Below are 14,255 nucleotides of genomic sequence, written 5' to 3'. Positions count from 1 at the left end.
TCTCATAGGTTGTGCTTTCAGTGTTTTATTTAAAAAGTCATTACAAATCCACGGTCACCTAAATTTTCTCCTATGTTATTTTCTAGAAGTCTTGCAGTTGTTTTATGTTTGACTTTTAGGTATATGATCCCGTTTGAGTTAATTTTTGTGAAAGGTAAAAGGTCTATGTCTAGATTAATTTTTTTTTTATTGTAGGTGGCTGTCCAGTTGTTTCGGTAGCGTTTGTTGAAAAGACTATCCTTTTTCCATTGAATTTCCTTTGCTCCTCTGTGGACAATCAATTGATTACACCTGGATCATATATTTCTGGGCTCTGTATTCTGTTACATTGATCTATCTGTCTATTCTCTCCTCAATATCACATTGTTTTGATTACTGTATCTTTAATCTGTCTTGAATTGAGTAATATCAGTCCTATGATTTTGTTCTTCAGTATTGCGTTGGCTATTCTGAGTCTTTTGTCTTCTCATATAAACTTTAGAATTAGTTTGTCAATATTCACAAAATAACTTGCTGGAGTTTTGATAGGGATTTCACTGAATCTGTAGTTCAAATTGGGATGAGCGGACTTCTTAAGAATATTGATTCTACACATGAACATGGAATATCTCTTCATTTATTTAGATCTTTGATTTCTTTCACTAGAGTTTTCTAGTTTTCCTCGTATAACTCATGTTCATATTTTGGTAGATTTATATCTAAGTATTTAATTTTGTTTTGATGCTTATGTACATGGTGTTGTATTTTAAATGTCAAATTCCAGTTTTTCATTGGCGGTATGTAGGAAAGGAATTGACTTTCATATATTAGCCTTATATCATACAACTTTACTATAATCACATCTTAATTCCAGGAGGGTGTTTTGTTGTTGTTTTTCATTTGTTTTGTTTCCTTTTGTCAATTCTTTGGAATTTTCTACGTAGACAATCAGGTCATCTGTGAACAGTTTAATTTCTTCTTTCCCAGTCTATATATCTTTTATTTCCCTTTCTTGTTTCATTTCATTACTTAAGTCTTCCAGTACTATCTTGAAAAGGAGTGGTGAGCGGGGCCACCCTTGGCTTGTTCCTGATCTTGGGGAAAGCATCTAGTTTCTCACCAATGTGTGATTTGCAATAAGTCTATAGATAAATCTGGGAACTACTGCCATCTTAACAATATTGAACCTAGCAGTCAATGAGCAGTGGAATATCTCTCCATTTATTTAGACCTTCTTTTGTTTCTTTCAGCAATGTTGTGTTGTTTTTAGTGTACAAGTCTTCCACTATTTTGTTAAATTTATTGCTAGGTATTTTTTTTTGATGGTTTTGTGAAGAGAGTCATTTTATTAATTTTATTTTTGGATTTTTCATTGTTGGTATAAATAAGTACAGTTAATTTTTGTATTTGCTTGTCAGTTTTGTAGTTTTTCCCATGGATTCCTTAGTATTTTCTATCTACAAATTGTGATGTCTGTGAATGAAGCTAGTTTTACTTATTCCTTCCCAATCTGGATGCCTTCTATTTCTTTTTCTTGCCTGATTGCACTGGCTAGAACTCTAGGACAATGTTAAATAGAAGTGGTGAGGGGAGACAGCTTTGTCTTTCCCCAGATTTAAGGGGAAAGCATCCCATATTTTATCATTAAATGTGCTGTTTTCTGTAGGTTCTTCATAATGTACTTTATCAGGTTAGGGAAGTTTTCTTTTATTCTCAGTTTGTTAACAGTTTTCATCATGAATAGTTGTGCTTTCTTTGGCTTTTGTACATGGGTTTGAGCCACTTTACCACTGAAAGGTAAGGAGGGAAGAAGAAAGAACAGAAGGAGGATCGCGTCAACCCTGGGACCCAGCCTACCTCTCAGCATCTCGTTGTGTGAGCCAGCAGGTATCTTTATTGCTGAGAGCTCATTGACTTGGTTTTCTGTTACATTTAACAAAAAAACCTCCTCACGGATACACCACTTCCTCCCAGCAGTTTTCCTGATCCATCTTGCAGGTGTGCTGTGTCCTTCCTGACTCTGTAGCTCTCTGCAGCTCCGTCACTGCATGTTTCCTGCGCTGCCCCACCTGCCATTTGTCTGTGTCTTGCTTCTTCTGCCAGTTCCTTTGGGCAGAGGCTTTTCTGCCTCCATGTCTGCCTCTCTTGCAGCACTTGTCATTGTCCTTGCAAAGAGTAGACACCCAGCTCTGTAATGATCTAATACAAAGATGCTTCTGTGATTACTATTGAAACCAGATTACATACTTTAATTCTTTCTTTAGGAAGATTCAGAGGAAAGATTGTGAGACAAGACAGTTTGTTTGTTTTTTTGTCAATTTTTAAAAAAGCCTTAGAGCTAGCTATTCACTCAATGAAGCCATAGAGGCATTAATTGGTTGGATTGAGATGGCGTCCCAGAAGCCTCTTTCGTTGGGGAAGCCTCTCCTTCCCATCCTCAGCTCTGTGCTCTGTGGAACAACTTTGAGAAACGTGGACTCTGTTTTATGCATGAGACCTACTGAGACCAACAGACTTGTCAAGTTTCACACAGCTACTTGGAGCAGGGCCAGGACTAGAACCCATGTGTGCTGAGTCCCAGACCAGCGCTCATTGTGCCTGGACGTGAACCCCTGGTTGTTGTAACTCCACTTATCATCCCGTGCTGCCTCGAGTGTGGCTCTTCCTCATTTACAGCATCCGGTGATGGGAGTCATGGAAGTGCCAGCGATGATCTCCTGTGATTCTTTACTTTCATAGTTAAGCACACGGACCCTTGAAGGAGAGGTGGTTTTGGAGGTTGTGTTCACGGTGTAGAGTGGGGGCCTCAGCCTCGGGCAGGGTACTTATATTCACTGGCTTCGGGAAAACAGAATCTCCCCAGAAGCAGAGAACAGCTTGGGCAAGGGCCTCTCAGTTTTGCCGACATAATGGAACCAGTTAGCTCTGTCCTTAGACGCAGAAGGGATTTCTGGAAAGCGTGAGTTTGTGCCCAGCACTGCACCCTGCTGGGAACCCCATCACCACTTAGCCTGTGCAGTGGGGTCGTCTTCCTGGGCTCCACAGCTCAGTAACCTGAAAGAGTGGACGGATCTCTGACTCCGAAGCAGGAAGGCTTCCCTTTCTGACCTAGAAGATTTGGGGCAGATGGTCTCCACCACCTGCAGCAGATGGAGCCATTTCTGCTAAGTGAGTCGATGCTCCCTAAGCTCCCACGATCTTCCCTGAGAGTTTCCAGTTCTGGGTCTTCAGGGAGCACTTGGGAGGCATTCATTCTGAGAGCAGCAGCTGATACCAGCCCTGGAGGTTAAGTGTGAATGGAAAACAGCTAGTCAAGTGGAAGCCAAGGTGAATGTAGGCAAGAGACCTGTGCAGTCATACATAACATGTGCTCCGAATGGTGTTAGAAGGATGTGTGAGAGAGAGGGTCCGGTTAGGCTGCAGTCTCCTTGAAGGAGAGGCCTATGCCCACTTTTGCCTAATCCTTTATCACACCAGGAAGCTTAGAACACATGGATTAGGGTTTCAAGTGCTCCTTGACTTGTGAACTGAGTTGAGAGATAACAGCCTATTTTAGTTATGCTATTGCTGTGTAACACACGGCTGCAGAACTTAGCGGTGTACCACGACTCTTTCATCATCCCTCCCATTCTCTTGGTTGACTGAGTTCCACTGGCTGGTTCTTCGGCTGCTCTCACTTTGCATCTTTCACACAGATGCAGCCAGATCATAACTGGAAATGGGATCATCTGGAAGCCCAGCTGGGACACTGGACCCTGCTTGTTCTTCATATAAGGCTGAACATCTTCTTTCCATGTGGCTCTTTATGTGGTCCTTCTCTGCACTCTCTCCAGCAGAGAAGCTGGATCTCTGCACAGCAGCCCTGGGCTCCAAGGAAGGTTGCAAGAAAGTCCCTTTGTGCAGGTGTTAGCAAGCCTCTGCTTCTATTGCTGTTACCCACTGGCTAAAGCAACTCGCATGCCCAAGCCCAGAGTCCATGTGGGAGGAGACTCTACTTCAAAATGACAGGAATATCTGAGGCATAGTTTGTTGGGGGCCACCAATGGAGCAGTCTACCAGAGGCGGGGAAGGTAAGGCCTTCCAGGCAGTGAGGGGAGATAGCATCCCACAATTGCTCTGTATGGCTCTAGTTTACGGTCATGGGGAGTGCCTAAAGATGAGGCTGGAAAGGTGGTCCCAAGGAGACTGAGAAAGCAGAGGAGTTTGGATGTTATCCTATAGACTGATGGCGAGAAAGCACTGGGGGTCTCCAGGCAGGGTCGTGTAGCCCAGGTGTGGGGTTTAGGTTAGCTCAGGTGGACGTGGGTGGTGGGAGATTTCTGGAGACCAGTGAGATGATCTGGTAAAGACGGCAGTGATCCAGTGATCAAGTCGAGATGTGACTAGTGCCAGGGGTGGGGCAGTTATGGGGATGGGGAAGAGCAGGTAGTGCAGGCTAAGTTTTAGAGAAAGAATGTATGCAGCACGCAACTGATGGGCTGGAGGGCTTCAGGAGAGCCGCTGACCCCCTGCGGGCGTGTGCTCCCCTGGCGCTGGGGCTGGGGAACACGGGTCTGCCCGCCGGGTGGGCCCTGCTCCTTGATGAGGTCAAGTTTTTTTCTTATACAGATATTTTAGGCAGCAGTCATGTAGCTTTTGAAAAGGAGGAAACATTCCCGGATACTGAAAATATGAAAGCTTAGTGAAGATTTACTAAGAACTCTCAAACTGCTCTAGAGGTAGGAAGAGACAAAATGGAAACTTGTCCTGCTGAGTGAAGTCAGACAGAGAAAGACAAATATCATATGATATCACTTATATGTGGAATCTGAAAAAAAAGGGTACAAATGAACTTATCTACAAAACAGAAATAGAGTTACAGATGTAAAAAACTTGTTACCAGGGGTAAGGGAGGAGAGATAAATTGGAAGATTGGGATTAATATATACACACTACTATATATAAAATAGCTAACTAGTAAGGACCTGCTGTATAGCACAGGGAACTCTACTCAATACCCTGTAATGGCCTGTATGGGAAAAGAATCTAAAAAAAGTGTATATATTTATATGTATAACAGACTCACTTTGCTGTACACCTGAAACTAACACAATATTGTAAATCAACTATACTCCAATAAAAATAAATAAAAAAGCTATAACCGGTATAAGAATTGTCAGATCGCGGGGACCATCAGGTGCTACGGGGGTGATGGAGAGGAGCTGTGTTCCTGCTTCTCCCTGGTAGGGGAGCCACAGAAACAAACAAGGCGGCACTTAAGGGACACACATCAGCGGTCTACTGGGGAGGGTCCCTGGGGCCGAGGGTACCCTGAATGTGGGGCACGGCCCCCGGAGCTGCCAGGGAGGACCGGGCTGGAGCTGAGGAGGCTATGGGAGGATTTGGAGGCTTTTGGTTTCCCATCATGCTCACTGCTGAGGCTACAGGGAGTTTCTGATTTCAGACCCCATGCCCTAGGGAGCCTCTGATTTCACCCTTTGTTATCCTGTCTCCTAAGAAGGCAGGGCTACCGAGATCAGCAGGGGTCAGGGGGCCAGGGCTCTAATTACTTTCATTCCTTGAGTTGCTTGCAGGGGTCTTGGGAAAGCGGTGGAAGGCCTGCTTGTCGCTGCTGACGGCCAAAAGGGCTCACTCACTCGCTGTAAATTGTGTTATTGTTGGTGAAGCCACCGCGTATTTCAAACAGCAGCGCCGAGGTCCAGGGCCCAGGAGAGGTTTATGGGTGAGATGTGACCTGGTCCTTCTTGCACATGATGGAGGTTGGTTTACAGGCTTGGAAAATAAATGTTGGGGTGGAGGCATTTGCAACAACCTTTAAATAGATATGAAGGTTGAACCAGACACACAGAAAAGAATGTTAGAAGAAGGAAAGCTTTGCAGGGAGGGCCGTGAGGTGACGGGCTTGGCCAGCCCGGTTGCCATGGGGATGAGGCAGCCCCACCCCCACGTCCCCGGTGGGGCTCTCAGGAGTGACCCGGCACCTTTTTGCCCAGGAAATCCTGGACTCAGCACCGTCCTGATGAATCGAGTTGCTAGAAGCACCAACTTGTCATTTGATCACTTGTTTCCAGGATTAAGTTACTCAGTGCTGTGATTGGAGCCACATTTTCTGTGCTTGGGAAACTCTCGTGTACGATTCAGAAAATTAGAGTTCAACCTGTTAACCCTAAAATTAGACGACATGAAATAAAATTTTACCTTTAATGGTTAAGAGTTATTAAGGGCTTCCATGTCAGGGGTTGTTCTGAGGACCTCACCTGCATGAGCTCATCGGTCCATCGCACAGCCCTGCTGGGAGGTGACATCACTGACCCCATTTTACAGATGAGGAAAGGTGGCACTGAGAGGTTAGGTAAGTACCCACGGTGGCATAGTAAGGAGTGAGCGAGCAGGGAGGGAGATCTGAATACAGTGCTCAGGGGTTATCGTCTGAGACGTTCTCTCCTCCCTCCTTCCTTCCCACCGAAAACCGTGGCTGGTTTGGTTTTTGCTACTAAAAAATTAAAGTGGGAAAGGAGCATCCTTTGAGGAAGTCAAATAACAAAGTGCTCCCTGGAACCCCAGTCTGCCGGGCATGCATCTGAGGTCTGAGGGTGAGGCAGCTGGGGTGGCCGTCCAGCCACAGCAGGTGGCCATGGCCTCCACGTGCCAGGGTCGGAGGCAGGGCTCTAGGAAGTGCTTGAGGGAAAATCGTTCTCAAAAATTCTCTTGTTTTCTAGTTTATGAGAACGTTGTCTCATTCATTCGTTCATCTAGTCATACATTTGTTTATTCACATCCAAGGTGTTGTTTCCCCGGAGACCTAAATTGGTTGGCCGTGTGTTGGACCCCACAGTGGCGCAGGATTTTAAGGTGCTGCCTCTTTCTCCTCTGTGTCTCTGCCTGACCCTGAGGGGCAGACAGGTGGCCCCCAGAGGGCCGAGAGAGGGGCTGCCACAGACCATCCCGAGACCGAGGAGCCAAGTTTTACTTTACAAGGAGAGTTCAGCGCCCTGGACTGTTCTGGCCACCCCGAGCCTCCCTCGCTGTCGTCCAGCCGGGGAGACGGCAGCTGTCGGCGTGAGCGCACGCGCCCTCAGGTGGGGAGAGTGAGGAGGGGGTTCTGAGTCAGGGTGTGACAGCTGAGTCCTTTGCGGTGAAGGGACCCTGGAAAGACCTGGAGGACCGTGACGCAGAGAAGAGGCACGCGAACGCACACGTGTGCACACACACACGTGCTGTATGGCCGTGTGCACGCACGTGCCCATGCACACGCACGCTCATGCGTGGGGAAGGGGAGCTGGAGACGGGGACTTAGGCGAAGAGACGTGCAAAGGGAGTCTGAAAGGGGCATTAAACGGTCAGGTAGGACTTGAGGAACCTGGTGTGGCTGGATGAGCTTTTTTAAGATAGATTTTCTTTTTTCGGTTTTCGGTTCATAGCAGACTTGAGCGGGAGATACAGAGTTCCCACACGCCCCTGCCCACGAGGTGAGCACTTTCTTGCTGTGAATGTTCAGCTGGAATCTGCGTTGGGATTGTTCGTGTGAGTGGCTGCCACTGGTGCTGACTGGAGAGGACAGACTGCTTAGATTGTGTCTCTGGGAGATGGTGAGGAGCCCAGCACAGCGCTCCCTCGGGTCCCTTGGCGTCTGCATTCCTCCCTGTCCCTGTAGGGCGGCACAAGACGATTGCATACTTCCGTGGGCTGAGGACGGGGATGCTGTCTCGGTGGCCAGTCGTGTCCTCTCCGGACACCAGGTTCAACTGCCTGTGCTGCTCTGGCTGGGATATGGCTCCAAGCTTCGCCAGCAGACGGGGGACAGGCTGGAACTGAATCCAGGAAAGGCACCCCCACAGGCCTGAACACACATGTAGCTCTGCTCTAGGGCTCAAACTGACTGGGAAACGACCGATGATTTAAGAAATTCTGGACCTGTAACCCCGTCACTCCCAGGCATTTCTGGACTGTCGCTTGGCACCTGTCTTTGCTAACTTGGGTCCCCCTCCGTTTCCAACATCAGCGGTGTGTTTTGTGATCTCTGTCTGCACCTCAGCCCCTGTCTCTCCCTGCTGGGTGCAGTGATGTCCTCACAGGCTCCCTACACCCTTTCCCAGCCAGCGCCTTCCCAGCAGTTCACCTTGACCCCAGGCTGGTTCCTCTGCCCCCCAGACCCTTCAGCTTCTGTAGCTGAGGGGAATTTCTCCTGGTTTCAGGGAGGCCGGCAGGACCGGGAGCCTCAAGGATGGTTCTTGGAGGAAGTGGAGGGTCCTGGTCTCCATAGCCTGTTCTATGTACCAAGGCGTCCCCCAGGCCGGGAGGAAGGGGGAGTGTGCAGAGCACGTGGGCTCTGGGTGGGGAGAGACAAGGGTCACTTCCGTCCACGTGGAAGGAGGAGACCTTGGAGCGAGTTCTGTCCCTGCTTATCCTTCATTTCCCACCTGAGGATTTGAACTCCTGGCTTAGGCCCTCCTAGCTGGAATGTCCCTGGATTTCAGGAAATGCATCTGACTATATAAATTTGCCAAGCTTTTTTTTTTTAAAGGATAGGAGAAATACATGTTCATTGTAGAAAAATAAGAAAATATAGATTATGCAAGAGAGAAAAAATTAAAACCAACCCTGATTTGATCTCTATAACTATTTTTGGCATATATCATTCTGGGCTTCTCTCCTGGGTGTGTGTATTTAGATGTGTGCGTGTGTGTGTGTGTGTAAGCAAAATAAAATGAGATTATCCTATTATATATAGTATCTTGTAACCTGTGTTTTTGCTTTAACAGTATACCTTGGTGTTTTTTTCTTTTTCTTTTTTTTAATGAACATAGGTCATTTAGGAAGACTAGAGATTAAGGGAGCATTGTCAGATACATGCGGATTGACTTAATTAAACCAGTTGAACACAGTTTGACTTTTGGACACTAGACCTAAGGGATGGTGAGACGTATTTCCTGCCCCCAGGCAGTTAGGGGAGATCAGAGACACATACAAAATTACGCGGCCCAGCACAACACGATCAGCAATTTACTGCAGCTGCAAACCAATTCCGTTTGGAGGTACCTGGAGGGCTTCTTAGAAGATATGACATCTGTGGAGTGGAGCAGCTTTTCTTCCCTTAGTTGATAACCATTTGCATTTTCTCCTGTGGGAGCTGTCCAGGCAGAGAAGTCCAGAGCCATGGCCTCAGAGCAGGTGCATCTGGATGTCAGGCTACTCTGTCACTTTCTGGCTGTGTGACATTGGGCAAATTCACAAGCCCTCTGAGCCCTGGGTTGCTTGTCTTCCAAATGTGGATAGTTGTACCTACTTCATCAGGTCGTTGTGAGATTTCAGTAAAATAATGCATGGTAGGTATCAACACCACACCTGATGTATTGTAAATGCTCAGTAAAGGGTTGTTATTACTATTATTAGAACTTGGCAAAATAACTATTCATATGTAAATCTGTAGTGAAATGGGCAGAAAATATGGGAGCTTTTAAGAAATTAGAAATAAAAAAAGTCTTAAGTGATTTCACTGTCTTTCACAATATGTTTTCAATAAGCCCAAGTAACTCTTAGGAATTTTTTCTGGGATGCAGAGAAAAACAGATGCTGGGTGTTCACGCACTGGTCTGATTTTAGATTTTGGGAAATCTGGGGAGTCTGTTGTGATGGACTCTTGTAGGCAATGGGCTATTCCTCTAATAATATCAGGCAAATCCCGATATTACTCTGAAATAATACTACTGATATAACTCGGAAATCATTATGTACTCTGCCATTTCTCTGAAATAATATTGCACTTAATGAATAGAATATCCCAGTTGAAAAATCTCATTTAACTTAGATGCGTCACTGTGTTAAACTCTAGACTCAACTGATGATCTCTTTTCTTAGTACTTTTATGAAAGAACATTCAGATTTGATCAGATTTGATCTGTTTACAGTATTGAGAGCTATATGGAAAAAAACCTCTCATTTGGCTTTCTAATCAGGCCAATTTTCAACGAGTATCAGAGAAATTACAATATGGCATGTGTATAAATACGGAATAGATAAAACCTTCTGCTTTTAATTTGTTAAGACTTTCCTTAATGTCTGTCAGAATGAAATGCTCTTTTAAACCACATACACACCACACACACCCTCGCAGCAGCCATGATCTTAATTTCTTGTGCCACCCGAAAGTCATGGCCAAATTAAATTAATACATGAGAGACTTGTTTTGTTCAGCTCCCGCAGTAACTACTTCTGTTTCTTGAAAGGCCTTTCTTTTCACCGACCTCCTTATCTGAAAAGGTTTACCGTGTCTTCGTGCAAGTGGTTGTCATGCTTTAGAAAAATCACAAGCAGCAAAAAGTCAGAATTGTCAGTTCAGAAGACACTGCTTGTTCCACTGGGTACAACTGAGCAAGCAATGCTGGCAAACGATCTTTAGAAAAAAACAGAGGATGGGAACGGCGGCAGAATGAAGATAAAAAGAGTTGCCGGCTTTATTCTCACTGAAGGCTGGCAGCAGGAGTCTGCAGGAGGGGACGCCTATCAGATAGGTCATCTGTTGGGTAATGAAGAATAGAAGACAGGAGACAGGCGGGGAGCAGGTGAGGCTCCCCCGCTGAGGGCCTGGAGAGGCGGGAAGACACAGCCTTAGGAGCTGATCACCTTTCATTTAGGGGCTTGTGGGGCAGAGCTTCTGGGGGAGGGGCACCCATTGATAAGGTTACAGGTAAACATGAAAATCCTGCTCTTTTCCCCCTGGCCTCATTCATTATGGGTTTGCTTCTAGCTGTACAAGCCGTCCTATTAAAAATTACTAACATGTCAGAAATTTCCTGGTCCTGTGATATTTTTACTACTCTCCTACCATCTTGTTTTGTGTCAGTGAGGAGGTTGTGTGGTTTAGGAAGAAGCAGCAAAATGATGGTAACAGGTAGTAACAATTTTAGATGCATGTCTTTGTCCAGAAATTTCTGCCTTGTGGGGCTCTGCTTGTAAAATGCACTGTTTTGCTTTAAAAAAAAGTACTCCAAAGATACACCCTCCATGAAAGTTGATTTATAAATCTCTCTTTAAAGTCACGATGACCTCCTTGGCCTATGATGGCTTTGGGTTTCTACAGGAAATTTCAGTTCGGCGTCATTATCTTGCAAAAAGCCATCTGCTGACTTCAGCACTCCTGGTTGGGCGGCTGGGGGTCCCTGCGGGCTGCGTGGAGCCTGGGACGGCCTGAACACTTGCTTGAACCTAGGGAAGCAGGAATGTAAAGTGAGTTTGGCCCTTCCTTCCAGAGAACCCAGAACCCTACGCTTCTGCCTACTCTGGGGGATACAGGAGACGTAGAAGGGGTCTTTAAGCCAAATACATCAGGTCTTTAAGAAGTGTGCTAGGATGGAATGGGCTGGGGGGTGACCCCCGGGAGACTGCGTCCTCCGGTCAGCCTGCCGGCATCAATCATGGCCATTTGGGTTCAGTGAGAGAACGTAGGAGGCATCGTCTCTGTGTGACCGTCTGGGGTGCAGGCCACCCTGCCCTGGCGGCCAGGCGCTTGGCACCCGCCCAGCGGTCTGCCGGAGAACCGCAGGAACGGGCCCCTGACCGCTGGGTTTGCCATTCATCAGCGGCCTCAGCCTGGGCCAGCCCGTGCCTTGCACGCACGCATATGTCATTCATCAAGCCCGCCCTCCTTCAAGAACAATCTAAGGGCGTATGATTCTTTGCTTTCTGCCTCCTGACGTGTGGGCCTGGCCGCGGGACCCGGCAGTAAATATCTCTCTTAAACAAATTGCTGTCACCGCCAAGTCACCAGGGGCGCTTAAGAGGGAATTAGGAATTAAGAATTTGTGGCGATGGTAATAAAAGATGGACTGGCTTATTTGTGTGGCTCTGCAAGTGTGTGCATTAAAATAGGTGGAAAAGGCTAAAATAAGACAGCACTTATGCTTCTGAATGGGCCCTAGCCGATTATCTGGCAATTAATTTACCGGTTCCTTTGTTAACGTGGTGTTTGAGTCTAGGTCATATTTGTAGCTATACCTAGTGACCCGTTGTGCAGATATTACTGTGTATGGTGTGTTTACATATATCAATATGGGCATCATATAACACACACGCACATATAGTGTACACATTAGAATGGGAAAGTTAAAACAAAGAGACTCTACCTGTGTGTCTCAGTGGCGATGGTTCAGTTACCCGATGGTTGCGCTAGGCAAAAGTGGCACATGAAGCGTCTGCTTTTTATGTGCAGGGCAGCAGCTTTTGTCTGAATACTTTACAATTCAAATGGAAAAAGCCTGTGTGTCCACGCGTTAGGATTTCATTTTTCTTAGCCATCTAAAAGAAAAAAAAGGTAACTGGAGCTAGTAGCTTGGTTATCGGCTCTATGTATTTTATATGCTGTCAATACCCTGACAGAGGCAGATTATGATGTTGAAGTCAGGCTTATAGATGTAGTTTCTACTTTCTAAGCCAGAAAATCCTCCAAATTGTTACCCCTAAATGTTTTTATCTCCCGTTTAGGCCAGAAGGTTAGCTCAGGAAAAAAAAAAACGACCATTTTCTACCCTAAAGAGATGCTGAGGGACATTTCAGGAAGTGATGGCTTGGTTGTGCTGTGCATGACAGAGAACCGGCACTCAGAGTGGATGGCGGGTGTTGGGGCTGGTGGGAGCCGGCCCCACAGTGCCTTTCTCGAATGGACCGTGTCCTGTGCAGCCTTGGAGGAGCCTGGCTCATCTCCCAGGGAAGGAGTCAGGAGCCATTAGAGCTGAGCGCCCACCTCTGTGTGTGGGAGAGCCGGACGGGGTAAAATTGGGGAGCACGGGGCACAGCCTTGGCCTCTCCCCTTTAGGCAGCCACCCGGGGTCCTTCCCAGTTTGGAGGGGCACCAGGACACTCCAAGCTCCTCCCAGGCCTCTCTTTGGCCCTGGTCCATCCCTTCTGTCTCTGCCTGGAACCAAGCGCTGATGAATTTATTCAAGCTATTCGTGACAGCCCCTTTCTCTGTTACTTTATTTCTGGTTAAACAGAAAGCTGGATGTTTGACCAGATGGGTTGAGGGAATGTGGGAATTTCGGTCCCTGAGAAAGGGCTGATTAGAAAAGTATTGTTGGGGGTCCCAGAGAACCGCTGGCACTCTGAGCTTTGCGTAAGCCCGTCCTGGGCAAGGGATCCGGGGCGCTGGTACCTGGACCAGGGCGGTGGCCTCTGGGTTGGGACAAAGTGTCACAGGGGAAGTTGGGGGGTGGCTGATCCTTGCAGGACCTCGGGGAGGGGGGGCTGCTGTAACAGAATCACACACGGAGGGCATAAACAACAGACACTTACTCCTCACAGTCCTGGAGGCTGGAACATCTGCGATCAAGGCACTGGCAGATCTGATGTCCGGTGAGGGCCCCTTCTTGGCCCACAGGTGGCCGAGTTCTCGCTGTGCCCTCAGTGGAGGAGGGGTGAGCAAACGCTCCGGGGTCTCGTTTATGAGCACGCTAATCCCGTTCACACGGGCTCCGCCGCAAAGCCCTCACTTCCTAACACCGCCGCACGGCGGGGGCGGGGAGGAGGGCCTCGGCGGATGAACTGGGGGGCGGGAACACACATGTTCAGTCCATGACGCCCAGCCCCAGAGGAGGCGGGGATGGGGAGAAGGCTGAGGATGCTAAGGGATGCCCGGCCCCTGCCGCGCCCTCTCTTGGCTCCTAGGGAACGCTGCTCTGAGCTCAGCTGTCCTCCTGGACTCCTGTCACGTTCCTCCTCTGCAGTCAAGAGCCGCAGCTGTTCCCTTGTACGTCCTTCCCCTCTGCCACCATTCCCACTGGCCTTCCTGCTTTCCGCCCCCATTCCGGTCCCCACAGCATTTCAGTGGTGTCCAGAGTCCTCAGATAACATACCGATGACGTATGGCGGGCTCTGAGCCACCCTGGCCAGCTCTCTCCGTCTTACCTCTCCTGTTTCCTGCCCTGCAGACCACGTGTTGGACACCGTTCTCTGGTGTCTTTGGGGCCCTTCCCCATCCCTGCCTGGTTAGCACAACCTGGGGGCTCAGAGCAGCTTTACCTCCCAGAGAAGCTTTCAGGATCCTCCTAGACTGGACCGGCTGCCCTTCCTCTGAGCATCCCTGAACCCCTGACCACCCCCAGATCCGTCCTGACCACACAAAGATGTCTCTGCTTTGGCCTCCCTGCCTCCCCATCCCCCACATCCTGCCATGGCTGATTTTGTAGCCCCGGTACCCGGCAGTGCCCAGCTCACCAGCGGTTGTTGAATGAATAAGCCTAATTCCTCTCAGAACTCACTTCCAGTCCCAACACCTTTGAATT

This window comes from Hippopotamus amphibius, chromosome 5 (assembly GCF_030028045.1).
Source record: "Hippopotamus amphibius kiboko isolate mHipAmp2 chromosome 5, mHipAmp2.hap2, whole genome shotgun sequence".
Taxonomy (NCBI): domain Eukaryota; kingdom Metazoa; phylum Chordata; class Mammalia; order Artiodactyla; family Hippopotamidae; genus Hippopotamus; species Hippopotamus amphibius.
The sequence above is the reverse complement of the archived record's forward strand: the minus strand, read 5'-3'. Positions refer to the sequence as shown.